Genomic DNA, 19,057 nt, shown 5'->3' with positions numbered 1-19,057 from the left:
GTTGTGGATAAATTGGCGGAGTTAGATTCTCAGGGATGGTATATTTACAGGGGAAATGCTGCCGAAATTTCGGCAGATTATAAACGAATTCATTTGAAGGACTAAGACAAGTATATGATGATGAATCTAATGATTATGTGAATCTTCTTGAATGTAGACTAGCAAGATTGGACGAATAAGCGTAGCTAATCGGACGTGGAGCAGGTATGTGAGACTTACCCTTTCTTTCTTTTGGCATGATCAATGTGAAACAAGCAGATAAAGTATATGTTTGATTTCAAAGAAACTCCTATTCTTAGAGCCACTAGGATGGCTAATATTCTTGACTTCCATAAGCTATTTCATATGGTTTTGATGCGTATCTATGATATCCGAAGATCTATTTGATATGTTTTCATATGACATTCGAGAGATAATTGATATGACTAATGTCTTGATTTTCAAATGATAGCACGTTTGATTATTCCATTGAGTCTTTGATATATTTTAATACATACATATGGTTCTAAAAGCTCTATTTGATTTGATCCATAACGATATTCGAAAGGTACATAACATGATTGTTGCTTTGATTTTCCAAAAATGGCTTCTGAAACGTTGGTAGGAGGTTCTGTACTAAGACGTCCATAACTTTTTCATACTAACTCGAATTGACTCGAAACGTGTTTATGATCCTCAAGTGTCGATTTGCGTACCTATCTATCGAGTCTTGGTTTATATGCATATAGTTTCTCACTACTCTGCTCGTGGATGCCTCAATATGTCCTTCACTGAGCCTGGGCCAGGATACGTTCTCGTGCGTACTCCACTGCATTGTTCACCGAGTCCCTCTCACTTGCGGGTCGGGACACGTTATATGTACATGTATATGAAGATATGATGATACGGGGATGGCGGCCAGGAAGGCATATGATGACTTCATTCACCGAGACCCGCAATAGAGGGCCGGGACACATTATGTATATATGGCACATGATGTTAACATGCATGATTCTATCCACCGAGTCCCTCAATGGAGGGCCAGGACACGTTATATGTACAGATGATATATGATGTTGACATGCATGACCTTATCCACCGAGTCCCTCACCTGAGGGCTGGTACACGTTACACATATATGATATATGATGTGGACATGTATTATTTTATCCACCGAGTCCCTCACTGGAGGGACGGGACACGTTATCTGTATATATGACATATGATGTGGATATGCATGATTTTCATTTAAAAAGGGCAAGTGCTTTGATGTTTTAAAAGGTCATACTTGATTCTGGTAAATCTCTGTTTCAGTTATGATCCTCTTTTCTGTATTCCATGCCTTACATGCTCAGTACATATTCCGTACTGACCCCCTTTCTTCAGGGGCTGCGATTCATGCCACACAGGTACACCCAGATGAATAGAAGACTTGCTAAAAGGTGTTCCAGCGGAAATGGCAAGCTCCATCTGCTCCTGGAGTGTTGCCGAGTCAGAGTATATGTGCTATGATATCTTATTGAAGTTAGAGTCTTTGCAGAAAGAGTCGTGGGTATAGAATGTCAGTTTTGTAAGCGGCTCCATCAGCCGATGTGTCATTCTGTGTTATGTGATAAGTTCCATATGATTACAAATTTTGTTTTAATTGAGAACTCGAAAAAGAATATGTCTGAAGGCTCTCATTATGTATTTCGTTTTATTTGATTTAAGAGTTCAAAGAGACTATGTGTGTAATAAGAGTCAGCTGGTTCGCTCGGCTCCGAATATGGGGTCGGGTGCCCATCACACCCTGGTAAGATTAGGGTGTGACAAAGTGGTATCAGAGCAGGTTTGTCCAAGGGTTTGTCTGCAAAGTCGTGTCCAATAGAGTCCTGTTTATGGTGTGAAGCCGGCCACATTTATAAACAGGAGGCTGTAGGACATCTAGGGATTGCTGACCTTCTTTCTGTCTTAGATCGTGCGATAGAGCCAAGTCATAGGAAAAATGAGATTCCTTATGTAAGCCTTACATACGACGGAAGAAGGCGAGTGATGATATGGAAGGTCATAAAGGTAAGTCTGGATATATTTCTTCTGTTACTTGGAATTGGAAGCTCTGGGTGGCTGGAATATGGCGTATGACTGTATGCCCTGTGAGGCATTGTTGATGTTTGCTGCGTACAAATTTTGAATAATAAGGATTGTAAAGGAGACTCCTAGCAGAAGAAAGCGTGGAAAAGAAATATCGTAGATAGGCAACAAGTGAGGTGTGTTGCTTCTGAAGGGTTATGGATTTGGCATGGCATGAAGAACGATTGCGGGAAATACGATTAGCAGTCCCGAGGATTAAAATGGATAACATTCGAGGTTTAGTAAGAGTAAGGTCTGTTGGAGGATTCAGAGAAAGTCGACAATCAGTTTGCTGTAGATTATTGTATAAGGATGGTGACTGAAAAATTCAAATAGGCTGATAACTGAGTGTTTAGTTCATAAGTAACGGCGATGAAGGTATGTTCGCCACCATCAGGAATCTGGGAATCTAGGACTAAAGGTACTATACACGAAGGTGAAAGGTGAATATTGAGGATTGAAAAGGGTAAAATAGTAATTGTAAAGGGAATATTATGGAAGGCTAGGGGCAAAACGGGAATTTCACAAAATGTTCAAGAAAATTCTTGAAAGGGCCACTTTGGCCGTGTGACATAAGGTGCGGGTCAGGACACGTTATATGTATATGTATATGATGATATGATGATACGGGGATGGCGGCCAGGATGACATATGATGACTTCATTCACCGAGACCCGCAATAGAGAGCCGGGACACGTTATGTATATATGGCACATGATGTTAACATGCATGATTCTATCCACCGAGTCCCTCAATAGAGGGCCGGGACACGTTATATGTACACATGATATATGATGTTGACATGCATGACCTTATCCACCGAGTCCCTAACCTGAGGACCGGGACACGTTACGCATATATGATATATGATGTGGACATGTATGATTTTATCCACCAAGTCCCTCACTGGAGGGCCGGGACACGTTATCTGTATATATGATATATAATGTGGATATGCATGATTTTGATTTAAAAACGGCAAGTGCTTTGATGTTTTAAAAGGTCATACTTGATTCTTGTAAATCTCTGTTTCAGTTATGATCCTCTTTTCTGTATTCCATGCCTTACATGCTCAGTACATATTCCGTACTGACCCCCTTTCTTCAGGGGCTGCGATTCATGCCACACAGGTACACCCAGATGAATAGAAGACTTGCTAAAAGGTGTTCCAGCGGAAATGGCAAGCTCCATCTGCTCCAGGAGTGTTGCCGAGTCAGAGTATATGTGCTATGATTTCTTATTGATGTTAGAGTCTTTGCAGAAAGAGTCGTGGGTATAGAATGTCAGTTTTGTAAGCGGCTCCATCAGCCGATGTGTCATTCTGTGTTATGTGATAAGTTCCATATGATTACAGATTTTGTTTTAATTGAGAACTCGAAAAAGAATATTTCTGAAGGCTCTCATTATGTATTTCATTTTATTTGATTTAATAGTTCAAAGAGACTCTGTGTGTAATACGAGTCAGTGGGTTCGCTCGGCTCCGAATATGGGGTCGGTTGCCCATCACACCCTGGTAAGATTAGGGTGTGACAAGATCTGAGATATTTGATCATAGAGGAAATGGAGTGAAATGTAAGGAACGTGCATGGAAGATCACCCGGCTGTAGCATCAGAAAGATAGATAAAGGTTCGATAAACGAGGACAGAGAGAGTGTAAACGGTAAGAATTCTGTGCTAAGAGCAAAAGTAGCAGGACGCTAAAAAAACATGGATGCACAGCTGCAACCCGAACGCGTAGTTAAGAAGAATTACCAATAAGTGAGCTAAATGGGCGAAAGGACTAATAGTGGATGGAAAGATATGGGAATATTGACAAGAATGACGATATAGGCGTAAATGAAAGAAAAAAACTTATGGTAAGAAGTTTTCGATATGTTATGCGCATAGTCGGAAAGAAAGACGAGGAGTAAGGTATAATCGAAGACTTCATAAAAGGACATAGTGAATCTCGACGTCCCCATGAACTTGTGAGTCCAGGACACCGTTAGTCATAAAAGACAGAGGTATGGAAAGACGAAAAAGAAGGCATCGGAATTGGATACCCTTATAAGTATTCTAGTTAAATACGAGGGTGTAGCTATCAATAAGATGATATGTCAGACCCTGCGATGAAGGAACTTCAATTTTAGGAAGATCGTGGAAGGTGGCAGATAATTATCAAAGGCGACGGTTACTTAATGGTTATGGGTGTATAAGGACCTTCTTAATAAGGGGGGAAGAATATACTAGACTTGAAATGAGCTATGACGATTCGAGCTCCAGAAAAGGAGATTTATTAGCTCGGGGTAAGAGTTCGAGGCATATTCGAGGCGTATTGGCATATCGGGAAGGTAATGGAAAGAAGTAGAAATGAATTGACAATAAGTGTACCATGAGGTAGACATAGGTAGAAATGAATTGACAATAAGTATACCATGAATTGACAATAAGTGTACCATGAAAGATAACTCAAGAGAGCACTTTACGTCAAGATGAACTACGATAATTTTTAGACCATGATTTGAATCCCTCATATCGGGCAAATTTGCGTCGTACTTAAGTATGCAGCGACATGTCTTAAAGGGTAATGAAAAGAGCAAAGAAAGGTCTTCAAGCTAAAGTTCACAAAGGGTGATAGAGAGGATGACGAACCTGAAGGACACTCGGGATGACGACAAAAAGGAAATTTTGCACCAGGAAGGATAACAATTGGATTAAAAGGAACAACGATTGGTAGTTTAGAAATTCCTGAAGGAAAGAAAGAACACTGCTCCTATGAATGGAAATAAAAGAGTTCACTGGATATTAGAAAATATTTCACGGATCGCTAATTATACTGAACATGAGAGCATGTGCTATGGAATTATATAAACCGTCAACGTGAAGCTATGCTTAACCACAATTGTAAGAAGGTCCCACCGGAAAGCCAACAAGGAATAACGAATCATGAAATGATCACCGATACAAGAAAATTAAAGGTAAGTCTACTTGCGTCGCAAGAGAGTCATAATAGAAGAATTGTCGTAGTTCTATACTTCTGGGGTTGTATTGATAGATGTTGCGAGCTATGAAATTAGTTGAACTCGAATTATGAATTGCCATAAGTGTAACTGGTCTGCAAAGGATAATAAATGACGAAGAAACGTCATGTATATGCGCATTTCAGATAACGTTATAACTGGCCTTGGAGAGGAATTTAACCATTATACTCGCTAGCGATAGAGTTATGTTGGATAAACACTTGCAGTGTAAGGGTAAGAGAGATAGTGACAAGATGTGAGGACTAATGAACCTGACCAATGAACTACAGGTATAGCCAAGACCAACAGATATCAGAAAGAGTAGCCCGAGATGGTACCGAAGGGATAAACGCAGAAAGGGTACCGTATATGAGAAAGATAGCGGGTTGCTAACAAAGGAAACAAGGAGCGAGGAAAAAGAGAAATACTTACGAGCCTATGAACAGTTACGACACGATAAGTCAAGACTATAATAGTGGAGACAGATGAGATCAAGATGCTAGTTAAATTCCGACCATGTACTTGCAAACAAAGAAGTGAAATAATCTGCCTGAAGCAACGAACGAGTTAAGGGAAGATGAGAAGAAACTGAATCAAGTTAGAGTCTAAACAAATGGTAATCGGACCCTAAGGGAAGAATAACAGTTCTAAGGAATCAAAGATGGTGTCGTGGGTTGGCAATATTGCAACATTCGAGGACGAATGTTTTCTAGGGGGGGGGGGGGGAGATGTTACACCCCGTAATTTCTGTATGTTGAGATTTGTGAGGCATTAACTATTCAATCATAGACATCGGAATTGGTATCGAGAAGATGCAAGATCATAGGTACTCGTGTTACAATTATAAGAGTTCGAGTTCGCGTAATAGGTTATAGGAGGATTGGAAAACCAGTGAATTAAGGAGATTAGGCTTCCGAGGCTCTGAAAGAAAGTTAGGCAAGGTTAGAGACTATGCAGACAGAGTCACGTATATAGCATGTTAGTCTTGTAAGCGGCTCTGCAAGCCGATGTATCATTATGCATTATGTTACAAACTTCATATGATTACAGATTTTACTCGAGTTGAGAAAGACGAAAGGAATGTTTTTCAAAAGCTTTCATTATGCATTCCATTTTGTGATTTAAGAGTCCAGTGAGACTATGAATATGATGAGAACTAGCGGATTCGATCGGCTCTAGTAAGGGGTCGGGTGCCCATCATGCCCTATCAGGAATGGGGTGTGACAGTGAATTCGGTCGTTTTTCTTGGGCGTGTTATTTGGAAAGAGGGTATTATGTTGGATCCTTAGAAAATTCAGGCAGTCAAGGAATGGGCTAGGCCCACATCAGTGATCGAGATCTGTAGTTTTGTGGGTCTGGCTAGCTACTATCTTCGATTTGTGAAAGGGTTTGCCTCTATTGCTTCTCATTTGACCCGTTTGACTCAGAAAGAGGTACCGTTTCAGTGGTCCGACGAGTGTGAGGAGAGCTTTCAAAAGCTCAAAACATTGTTGACTACAACACCGATTCTAGCATTTTCCGCGGAGGGAAAGGATTTTGTTATTTATTATGATGCTTCACATTCTGGTTTGGGTGCTGTTTTGATGTAGGAAAAGAAGGTGATTGCTTATGCTTCTCGGCAGTTGCAGGTGTATGAAAAGAACTATCCTACTCATGATCTAGAGTTAGCAGCAGTGGTGTTTGTGTTGAAAATCTAGAGGCACTACTTGTATGGTATACATTGTGAGGTTTACACAGACCATCGCAGTTTGCAACATGTGTTCACTCAGAGGGATCTGAACTCTAGGCAACAGAGATGGATAGAACTGCTGAAAGACTGACATCACCGTTCTGTATCATCATGGTAAGCAAAATATAGTGGTTGACGCATTGAGCAAGAAGTCGGCTAGTTTGGGAAGTTTGGCTCGTTTGATTTCTTCGGAGCATCCGTTAGCTAGAGAGGTTCAGACTCTGGCTAACAATTTTATAAGGTTGGATATTTCTAACACTGGTAGGGTGTTCGCTTATGTAGAGTCTCGGTCATCATTTTTAAGCAGATTAAGGCTAAGCAGTTTGAGGAGGCTAAGTTGTGTAAAATACGTGATAAAGTGTTACGTGGTGAGGCCAAAGAGGCCGTGATTGATGAAGAGGGTATGCTGTGAATCAAAGGACTAGTATGTGTGCCACGTGTGTCGACTTGATAAAGACCATTCTGACAGAGGCTCATAGCAACATTACTGGTGGACTAGGATGAAATGTGATACAGTAGAGATTGTTGCTCAGCTTCTGAATTGCCAACAGGTGGAGTATGAACATCAGAAGCCTGGGGGGTACACTGCAGAGGATGACCATGCCTGAGTGGAAGTGGGAAAGAATAGCCATGGATTTTGTGGTGGGTCTTCCAAAGACGCTAGGGAAGTTTGACTCTATTTGGGTTATTGTTGACAGGTTGACTAAGTCTGCCCACTTTATTCCGGCGAAGATAACTTATGATGCAGAAAAATTTGCTAAAGTTTACATTCGTGAGGTGCTTAGACTTCACGGGGTTCCTATCTCCATCGTCTCTGACAGGGGCACCACGTTCACATCCAAGTTTTGGAAGTGTTTGCATGAGGAGTTGGGTACGAAGTTAGAATTTAGCACAGCCTTCCACCCTCAGACTGACAGGCGGGCAGCCTGAGCGGACTATTCAGGTTCTTTAGAATATGTTTCGTGCGTGCGTGATAGATTTTGGTGGGCATTGGGATCAATTCTTGCCTTTGGCCGAGTTTGCCTACAATAATAATGATCACTCGAGTATTGATATGGTCCCATTTGAGGCGTTGTAGGTCTCTTATTGGATGGTTAGATGCGTTCGAGGTGAGGCCGTGGGGTACCGACTTTCTGAGAGAGTCCATAGAGAATATGAAGGTGATTCAAGCCAAGCTTCTGGCTGCGCAGAGTAGGCAGAAGGAATATGCAGACCGCAAAGTCCGAGATCTTGAGTTTGAGGAAGGAGAGCAACTGTTGTTGAAGGTCTCACCCATGAAGGGTGTGATGAGGTTTAGGAAGAAGGGCAAGCTTATCCTGAGGTACATTGGTCCATTTGAGATCCTCAAACGTGTGGGAGAAGTGGCTTACAAGTTGGCTTTACCTCCGGGTCTATCAAGAGTTCATCCGGTGTTGCATGTGTTGATGTTGAAAAGGTACCACAGTGATGGTTCCTACATAATCCGTTGGGATTCGGTTTTGCTAGATGAGAATTTATCGTATAAGGAAGAGCCCTTTGGTATCTTAGAAAGGGATGTTCGCAAGTTGAGGTCCAAGGAAATAGCCTATGTGAAGGTTCGGTGGAAGAATCGTCCGATAGAACAAGCTACTTGGGAAACAGAATCTCATATGCGTAGCAAATACCCTCAGTTTATTGCCGAGACAGGTAACTCCTCCTTATATTTCTCACCTTTGTCCGTTCTAGATGAACGGCGTTTTAATTGGTATCTGGTGTAACGACCCTTCCGGTCTTTATGGAAAATGTAGGATCACCCCACCAAATGTAACTTTTCCAAGGGTAGAACGAACCAGTAAAAACTCAATCGTGTAAGCTTATGAGCTGAAACTTGACTTGTTTTTGGATGTTAATTGATTTCTTTGAGTCCGTCGGGAGGTGACGTAGAAAATTAAAACTCCATTGGGAATTCCGAGGCCACGGGTGTATTCGTAGGGCGTATTTTTGTATATGTACATGTTTGTTTTGCATTTTTGAGGCCTAGGATGAAATGTTAGGTGATAGGGGGAAAAACTGGAAAAAAAGTCGAGCTCATTGCCCAAAATGGACTATTGTAGCGGTACCGGTATAGCGGCGCTTTGACTGCTGGCACCAGCCATCCATGTTCTTGGTGGCCGCTGTGGCAGATGGTGGACCTCAATGGCGGCACCGCTATAGCGGTGGACAGACCGCCATAGCGATCAAGCGGATTTCCCTTTGGTCCGCTATTGCGGTCACCGTTGCAGTGGACTGATGACCACTTTAGCGGTCGATAGAGAATAGTGGCCTGAAATTGTTGTACGTAGTCTCATATTCTCAATTCACAAAACACCAACACAGTTCCCAACAAGCACCTAGTGTGAAATTCCAAGCTAGGGCAAGAAACCCTTGAGAGGTAAGTTCCATCTATTCCATTCTCCTTCATGATTGTTATCCCCTTCGTGGGTCTTTAATGGTGGAATTGAAATAAAAACCCTAGAATATTAATAAACCTTCTAAACTTGATGGGTTATGGTTATTATCACTTAGTTATCATTTAAAGGCTTGGGTTAGTTTCTCTTAATCATGAATTGAATACTTAGAGTCATAAACTAAGTGAATGGAGACCTAGGGTTCTATAAAATAGGGTCTTGACCATATAACCTGCTTGTGGTGGGAATGCTGATAGAATATGGTTATGAATTAATGATTAATAAGGCCCTGATAGGTTGCTTAACACCTAGAAAATCATCCATCCCTTGGTATGGGGAAAATGGAAAGGGTATTGTTGAAGTGGTACTTGTGATTTGAGCAATTGTAACTCATTGAGCCTTTTATTTCAAGACATTGAACGTTCTGAGGCTTTAATGAAGGGGAATGCTGTAGCGGAGTGACTTGTGTTTTCCCAGATCTACAATGAGATAGGTTACAATCAACATGAGTTAGACTTTGATTAGTTGATGGTATGTCTGTAAATTCTATAGGAGAAAGCATGTCTAGTTTTCATGCATGATATTGTGTGGCTAAACTCCTATGTGATTGTGATTGAGTGATTGTGTAGGCTTCGTGCCACTATTCCTGTGTGTAAATCTGCAGTGGATGTAATGTGATGAGAAGATAATATAATCTTCTCGAGGGTATTGTGACAAGGAATGATGATTTGAGTATTGATACTGAGAAGGTAAGAAACACTGTTCTGTGAACACGTATGGGAAGGCACACATGTGACCTAGATTATGGGCTCGCGGTCCGAGGTTAGTTTCGAAAATGAGAGGTACGTTGATATGTCCTGCGTTCGAGGATCATTCCGGAGCAAAGGTTTGTGCTTGGGTCCGAGGAGTATTCCGGAAGGAGAGGTACATGGACACCATGGGTCCTTTGCAGGTCATGACTACAGAGCAATGACATCAGTTAGCATGTGTGTACAGTGAGTGTGGTCATTGTGGTAAACCTATTTCCGCTGTGGCTTACGTGATTGTGATTCTTGACATCTTGGTGAGTTGATTGTGATTATCCTTGGTTGACTTGCTGTGGTTTATTGATATTCATGTCTGTTGGACGGCTTGTTTATTTTATTGAGTTTATGAAATATGCATGATACTAATCTTAGTCGGCCTATGATACCTATCGATACATAGTGTTTGTACTGATACTACCTTGCTGCATTATTTTAAGTGCAGATTGTGATACGGAGATTTCTACCCACCCTCATATCTAGCGTTTAGGACGTTTGCTAATAGATTTAGGTTGAGCTTCTTCCCATGCCAGGCCGCCCAAAGACCTTCTTCTTATGATGTCTTTTCTTACTCTGGACATTATGGATATTTATTAGTGAAATTTCATTCCTTAGACATGTTTTTGATTAGTGTCCTATATGATGACTTTCGGATTTTGGGGATTTTGTAATAATTAGAACTTCGGAACTTATTTCTGTATTTCATGGCATGACTCATTTTGTTCATTTGATGTTTGAATGTGTAATAACTGATTAGCTTGGTTAATATAAAATCGGATTTGAACAGATAGCTGTCATGTGTGTTGGTTTGACCACTAGCATTTAGTTAGGTGCCAGTCATGGCGGGTTGGGTCGTGACAGACCATGAGTCCTAAAAAGTAAATGGTAAAGGCTAAGGGCCAGGTGGCTTCCCATTTGTTATAGGTTTCGAATTCGGCTGGGTGTTCCACAAATCCACTTAGGTTAGCGAATCATTTATACAACTCTGTAAAAGGTACGGTTTGGTCAAGTGCCCAGTTGTCATGGGATAAGGAAAGCACTTTGAGTATTTGGTGGTAGGTGGGCTTTTCTGGGATTAGGACGTTCTTGCTTGGTTTCTTTATTCTTTTCAGACCCAACCCTATGTTGGTTATGACATCCCTTAATTCCTCCAAAGTCAAAGCCATTTCTACATTATCCCCAAAACGGAAGACCATCCTATCTCGGTCCTTAAACTCGGTGATTACCTCTGTCAACTCTCTATAACCCCTAATTGTCATTATTGAGGTTAGGTTCCCTAAATGGCAGGAAATCCCTTTTCTCTTTTCTTGACTCATCCTACCCCACCATATGCGTAGTAAATCCTGTGTATTAATAACCATGTCAAACTGCAAATCAATCATCATCTACAATAATAAGTCAAGGTTAACATTTCTCCCCCCCCCCCCCCCAATAGGCAATGGTTACTTGACACGAGGTTGTCTCCCTATCGGGTTTAGATACGTCTCAAATATCCAAACCCTTCAAGTTCATATTTGGATTTGGCTTAGCTCTATCCTAGGCACATACAAGAGCGGGTTTTTCGAAGTGACTTTGGACCCGAGCGGACTACTCGAGGTGAACAGCATACTAACTTTGCATTCAACGTGTTTCAAAGAAGGGGTGTTTCATTTTTTTTAGTGAAGGCTAGACTGCGAGCCCTCGTGTCCCCTTTGAAATCATACTTTTTGCCAGGAGTGGTGGAATTTACTATATGAATGCATGAAAATTTATAGTTTGCAAGAAAATAAACAAATACGCAAATATTCACAATTAATATCACATTATCGTGAAACCCATATGGTAAGAACTTGAAAATCCCCAGCAGAGTCGCCATCAGTTGCGGTTCGCTTTTACGCAGGTGCATAAAAGCTACTAAGAGGTTGTTGGTGCTCTAAATGGATTTTTGTATTTTTAGAGTCACAACCTAATTTATTAAGGGAAATTAGGAAAATTGGGTAAAATGGTTTATCAAGCAAGAGAAAAATCCTTTTAGGACTAGAGTTCGAGGTAAGGGTTCTGGTGATCCCATAGGAGAGTTTTTAAGCACCCTAATATTAAGGATCCGAAGAATACAATTGACCTACGAGCTTCAATGTGTGATTATTGTGATTATTTGTGCAAGACGCTTTCGTTCTTGCTAAATGTCTTACTTATCATAAATTCAAAAATTTGACAAAATGTCCCCTTAGAAAAGGGGGGGTTTTTGGTTTCAAAAATCCATATAAGTGTTTAACTCACTTTATTTCCAGACCAAGACACACTCAAGATTTTTCCCAAGTAGAGTCACTACTATTTTGGTCCTAATTATATGAGTTTAGTTCTTATAGGTTTTGTTATGTATATATAAGAAAATAAGCGGAGTATATCTCCTTTAATATAAGTATATAATGGAAAGAAAAATTTATTAAGTCTGATTTTACTCCCATAGAAGCTCAAAATAGGCCACGTCATATACTATAGCAAAACCTTCTTACTCAAAATTATTCCAAGTATATTTTTCTTTGTTTTTTCCCTTTGGGTTGGGCTTTTGGCCCAAAACATTTGTTTTGCTAGAAAATGTTTTGAATCCACAAGTCCTATAAATAATTCATTTTACTTATGAACCGAAGCTTCAATTTTCCAAGTTATTAGCCCAAGTTTGAAAACAATTTTATCAGCCAAATAATCTCAAACCCATTTTTGATTTAGTCTCGTCTAACAATTAAGCCCAAAAGGAGATAGTTGTAACATTTTTTGAATAAAAGGTTTTGAAGCAGGGTTAAGGCCCAACAAGTCATATTCCTTATTTACATATTTCTCAAAGGGGCGGGAGGCCCAAAATCACCACTTAATTCCATTGTCAAAAGTCATTTAAGTTTAATGAAATATCTGGACTCGTCTCAAATTCAAAGAATTTATAGAAAAAACATTTAGTTACCGATTTCATGCATAAGTTAAGGATTAGTCCTAGTTTGAAACACATTTAGGCGACTTCCTAATAATACTAATGGTTTTCCCAAGTTCTAAGCATATAGAGGGTTTCAATATGTACAAGTGCTGCTTACATACACAACATATATACATTGATATACAAAACACACACACACACACATATATGTATGTATATGAGTTAGGCTGGTGGGCCTATCTAAGCCCACCAATTGCCTATTTTCACCCACAGGTGGGCCTTCAATATATTAGCTTCCCTTGTTCAGATTCGGACTCGATCAAAGAAGAGGTTGGGCCTCTGGCCCAACGAGTTGTTTTTGGCAGAGGATGGCCCAAGTGGCCTCAGTATTTTTACATGCAACAGAAAAGGGCAAAAAGAAGGTAATAGGTTAGAGAAGCATCTAGAACTTTAGGACTAATTTGAATAAAACTTAAATATAGAGTGTGTGTGAATAAATTACATATACAAGTATATAACAAAACATGTTGAACATAACTTAGCGAATAAATGAAAAAGATTATTGGCCGAATAGAGAAATGCAGACAAACCCAAATAAGGAAGTAATAACACCCAAAGAAAGGCTAATACCACAGTAAATAAATCCAAATGTGGAAAAACAGTCCCAATTTAGATGTAAAAGATAGTAAATAAAGGTAAAGCAGGCCTAATTGTATGCTAAGGCAGCCAAGGAGAAAACAGACAGACCTAAGGCAGTTTCAAGACCACACTAAGCATGCTCAATATATAACTACCAATGATATATAGGATATACCATTTTATATACACATAGTTGTATAAAAACTATGTATATCTTGTATATTCCACACATATACAAGAACATTCAATGCAAGATAGGCCCAGAAATGACAAAAGGGACATGACAATGTGGACTAAACCTATGTAACTTCATTTTTTGCCTTTGGCTCTTATTAAAGCTAATAGACTCATGTTAATGCTCACTATACAAGTGTGAAAGTTTCCATTCCAAACTAGACCAAACAATGTTTATAAGAAAGACCTCATCTTATCTCAAAGTAAATAAGATATAGAGGACCTGCGAGGATGTTGTGTCCTCAAAATAACATCATCATAAGGCCAAATGAGCATATTAACAGCGAGACTAACATGCAGTAATTCATATTGTCAAGGTTTGAAGACAAGATCTCATAAAAACATCACAAAAGGTGTCACTTTCAGTATAAACAAATAGGAAGCAAGGGGTAAACATGATTTTTACACAAAAAATTAACTAGCATAGCAGACATGCTTTTTTGCAGATTCAACTTAAAATCATATAAGCAAGGAGCACACACAAAACCTAGATCATGTTACTCAATTTTTCTAAAGGGCAAATAGTCAAATTTTAAGGATCATGCAAATAGTCAAATTTTAAGGGTCATTCTCTATGTGCAAATCTTAAACTCCATTACTGCTTTTCAAGTACAAAGCCATTACACTATTGGCATGACAATGCTATTAGATTTAAAAGAAACAACTTTTCAGATTAAACAGAACCAGACCCAGCAGTGACGTTGAGTAAGAGCATTTATCTTAGCAAGTAGACAAATTTAGCAGGCACACACGAAATATGGCATATTCTAATACAGATGTCTAACCTATTTATTACATTTAACACAGTTTAGATAGGTTTATCTTGATTCGCATGTTAATAGCCTCCAAATCTAAGCTTAAAATAGGCGTGTCAGAATATAACATAACCAACCTAATCATTTTTATCCAAATGATTCATAATAGTACTTAACAGGAAATCATACCAAGTCTATATGGCCCAGATCTCATCTTTTAAACTAACATTCAAAAATAATATGATCCTATCATAGTTAAACAATGCCATACACCATTTTTAACTAATAAAACTTTAGGTTTAATCTCAAATTAGACAAGAACTTCCCTTTTGTCATACTGTATCACATCAGATTAACTAATCAACATAGCAGACCACACACTAATTGCAGATGACCTATAGTCAATTTAACAAACATTACCCAACTAATCATGCCGGTGTAAACTCAACAACAAATAGATTCATTAATAAGTTAAGTATAAATGTGTAATTAGAGCATACTGACTTATCTATAGCGCAAGTTGAACTCAAATTGAAAAAAAAAAACAATATCTAGACATGGCCTAAAACTAAGTTAATAACTAAAACAGGTTAGTCTAACATGGCCAGGATTAAACTACTAACTTGAAGTGCAATCAAAGCTAAATAGGGTACTAACATTCATAAGCATGCTTTAACAGTGTTTGAACATGGACAAATTGTCGCGACCCAACCCGAGGGCCATGACGGGTAGCCGAAGCTAGCCTACCGAGCACCACCTAGCATGCTTCTTTATTCGTATCTCGGTGGACCACATATCAAACTCACTATAATTATAGTCTGTACGGGCATAAATTCTTAAATAGAAACTCACTTACTTGATAATCAACAACTCTGCCTTATATACATATATACAAGGCTACAAAAATGATATACAAGATGTACACTGGTGAAATTATGAAACTTCTGCTATCAACACATGTCTACGAGCCTCTGCATAGAGTACTTGAAATCATAAGGATGGGACAGAACCCTGCCATGCCCCAAATATATACACAGAAGATATATATATATATATATATATATATATATATATATAAAGCATGCATGAGAGCCCAATTAAAAGTTATAACTCTATCGATGTGACATAAGGTCGGTAACCTCCGATTTATGTTATGGAACAATTATTGTCGCTATATTTCACCTTGAAGGAACAATTATCGTAAGATGAGTGATTAGGAACCTTGAAGAACTCTTATGAAGTCTCGAGAGAGGTGGGGAAATAAGTGTGGAAAGTTATAAATAAAGTTGGGTCGTTTGGGATTTAAAAAGGTGGCAAAATCACTCCCTCGACCCACTTGGCGAAGAGCATGCGACCTAGCACACTCTCTCCACCACTTAGGGGTGGTGCTGGCCAGTGAGTACACCCAAAATGGGGAGTTAGCGTCCAGTGAATGGCTCAGCACCCTCAATGTGCGACCGCACACAGCCCCAATTTCTCCGTTTTCACATAATCGCGTTCTTTTCGATTCGTTTAACCTCCAATCCTTATGGAACCTTCTTGGCAGTTGTCTATAACTTCATTAACCTTCTAAGGGGATATATATCTCTCCCTCAAAGTGATTACAAGAAATGTGTAGTTCATATGATACGAAAGCATTTCAAACATGAGTTAGCCTCAACTTTCTCCGACGAACTTACTTCCATTGCCTCATATGGCATTGGAACCTTAAGGTATACTCTTAGAATTATCAACTACCTTTCTTAAACTCAAAAGGGATTCATGTACACATTACACTTACGTTTGTCTATTAATAATGTGAATAAAACCAAATTTCTAAGGTTTAACATTCCTGCCCCCATAAGAACATTCGTCCTCGAATGTTAAACTCTTAAGGATTCTACAGAAATTTCGCCATAGTTTTCCCAGTAACTATGTCAATACCATCCTATCACAACAGCTAAGAATATACAATGCCTCACAGGGCTACAACAATAATATCAATATTGGCCACACACGACCAAGAAATCATTCAACGAAGCACTACATACCTGGGGTGTTATATCCTGCATTTTCGAACGTCGAATTATTTGTAAGCTGAGGTGGGGCCCACACATCAATATTTTTTTTGGGACATGTGAAAGGTTATATGAATCGTATATGTAAAGTTAAACACAACCCGTGAAGGGCCCTGGGGCCAAATCAAAGTGGAAGCCGTCCAAACGAATATTTTTAAGAAAACGTTTTCGGATGACCTGACTTGGAGGGGCAAAACCGGCATTATAAGTTTAGAATTTGGGAAAATGCCCAGATACAAAGGTTGTAGATAATTGAAATAGCTTTCCAACGGTAGGTCGTGGGCTCCCAGGCGACGTCGGTACAAGGAGATATGAACATTTTAAGGCGGAAAGGTCAAGCTGGGCAGTGAAATGGGCCCAACCCGATTCCAATCCGGGTCAGGCCCATTTCCTTATTATTTAAGGGAGTTTTCAGCCTCCTCCTCCACATTTCAGATCAGAAAAGATCCAGAAAATTCCATTAGAGAGAGAGAGAGAAAACTTCAAGGCTAAGAAGGTCATTTTGATCAAAAATCCGAGCTCCGAATCCCGAAGCTCATGAAGAGAAAAACGTTGTACGTTGCGTTGCCTTCAATTTGAGATAAATATTGGTCTTGGGGGATGAAATTTTCGTGGTGGATCTTCTGATAAGGTATTTATAAAATTCCTTTTATGTTATTAAAGTGTTTATTTAGAGTTTTAACGAATTAGAACGGAGAAAACAACATTATAAACTCGTTTGTTGTTTTGTTGAAATTTATGGGTGAGGGGCTGTTTTAATTGAAATTGATGGACTGATTTGAATTAATATTTTGGTTGTTTTAATCATGGATTATGTGAGGAGAGTGAAGGAACTTAATGGTTATTAAGTTGTTGTAGGAAAACATACAACTTTGTTATGGTTTATGTAAAAATGGAAATGAAAGTATCAAGAGGAAAATTATGATTATTGTGGATGAATTTGGAAGATGGAAATGTAGGTTTGAAACGAAAGATGTGTCGTTACGCTGAAACGATGGCTAGTGATGCCATAGTGTGTGTTTTAATGTCTGTTGTTGTTTTTGCTGTTGTTCTGGGTTGTTGTGTAGTGAATTGAGCCGAGCTAAGTCTCGGGGATGTCGTATATACAGAGGAAATGCTGCCGAAATTTTGGTAGGCAAACATGTGTTAAGTTGGATTATTGAAAAGTTTGAAACTAACAAATGGTAAACTTGACCATTTCTAGATTTTGGACGAGATTGGGATCGACGCCAAGCGAGCGTAAGGCGCTATCGAGGTATGTGAAGCATTTTCCTTTGTTCCTAGGCATGTTCTGGATGTGATACGCTCGGCCGCGAGCCTTAAGTACGACTCCGTTCCCCGGAATTCGAGACGGAAAACCGCTCCAATTCCTTCAATTCAATTGAAGCTATTTTCTTACAAATTGCCTTTAAAGTGAATTTTTGTACAAAACTCCCCTAAATGGAGTCGGAACACTTCCAAACGATTATGGATGACCTCATAAGGTCTATTAGCGATAATTTACATATGTTTCCTCGAGTTGGTCCGAGGCGGGCCCGCAAGGCCCGATATCTTCTGTAATACTTTAAATACTTCCGTTTTGTCCGATTTTCTCAGAAACCATCTGAACTATTATTTTGATTATGATACAACTATTTTTATGAAATTCTTATAAAATAATTTCTGAACATCTGAGAATCCGATTTTGATAATAATCTGTCGTGCCTTCCCATGTAGGATATAGGCGCGTACTATGCATACTATCCGTATACTCTGATTTTGGCTCGCCGTTTGGCACCCTTTAGTCTGATTGAGTCTGTATGTGAGTCTGTATGTATGTGGTTTCCCATGGATCTGTTCGTGGCTGTCTCAATGCATTCCTTCACTGCGTCCCGGGCCAGGTTCTGTTATCGTGCATATTTCTCTGCATTGTTCACCGCGTCCCTCGGCGTACGGGCCGGGATCTGTATGTCTGTATGATACTATGATCTGTGTATGGGGATGGCGGCCAGGATGGCATATGATCTGATCTGATTCTGTCTGTCCACCGCGTCCCGTACTAAGAGGGCCGGGTTCTGTTACCGCGCCCCCAGACAGGGCCGGAATCTGTATGTCTGTATGCATGTGCCATCAGTATCTATATAAGCACATGCCTCTGTATGATTCTGTATGGTTCAGTATGACTCTGCACTACTCTGCATGCATAATTCTGTCTGTCCGTCTGAATTACGACTATGTCTGTATGTCCGTATGGCTTCTGATTCTATATGTCCGTATGGATTCTGATTCTGTATGTCCGTATGGATTCTGATTCTGTATGTCCGTATGGATTCTGATTCTGCTCGTATGTCCGTATTATGATTCCGTCGGTCTGTCCGAACCATGATTCTGTTTATCTGTATGGACCACGATTCTGTATGTCTGTCTGGATCATGACTCTGCCCGTCTGTCTGATGTATGG

This window comes from Lycium barbarum, chromosome 9 (assembly GCF_019175385.1).
Source record: "Lycium barbarum isolate Lr01 chromosome 9, ASM1917538v2, whole genome shotgun sequence".
Lineage (NCBI taxonomy): Eukaryota > Viridiplantae > Streptophyta > Magnoliopsida > Solanales > Solanaceae > Lycium > Lycium barbarum.
This window is presented reverse-complemented; position numbering follows the sequence as displayed.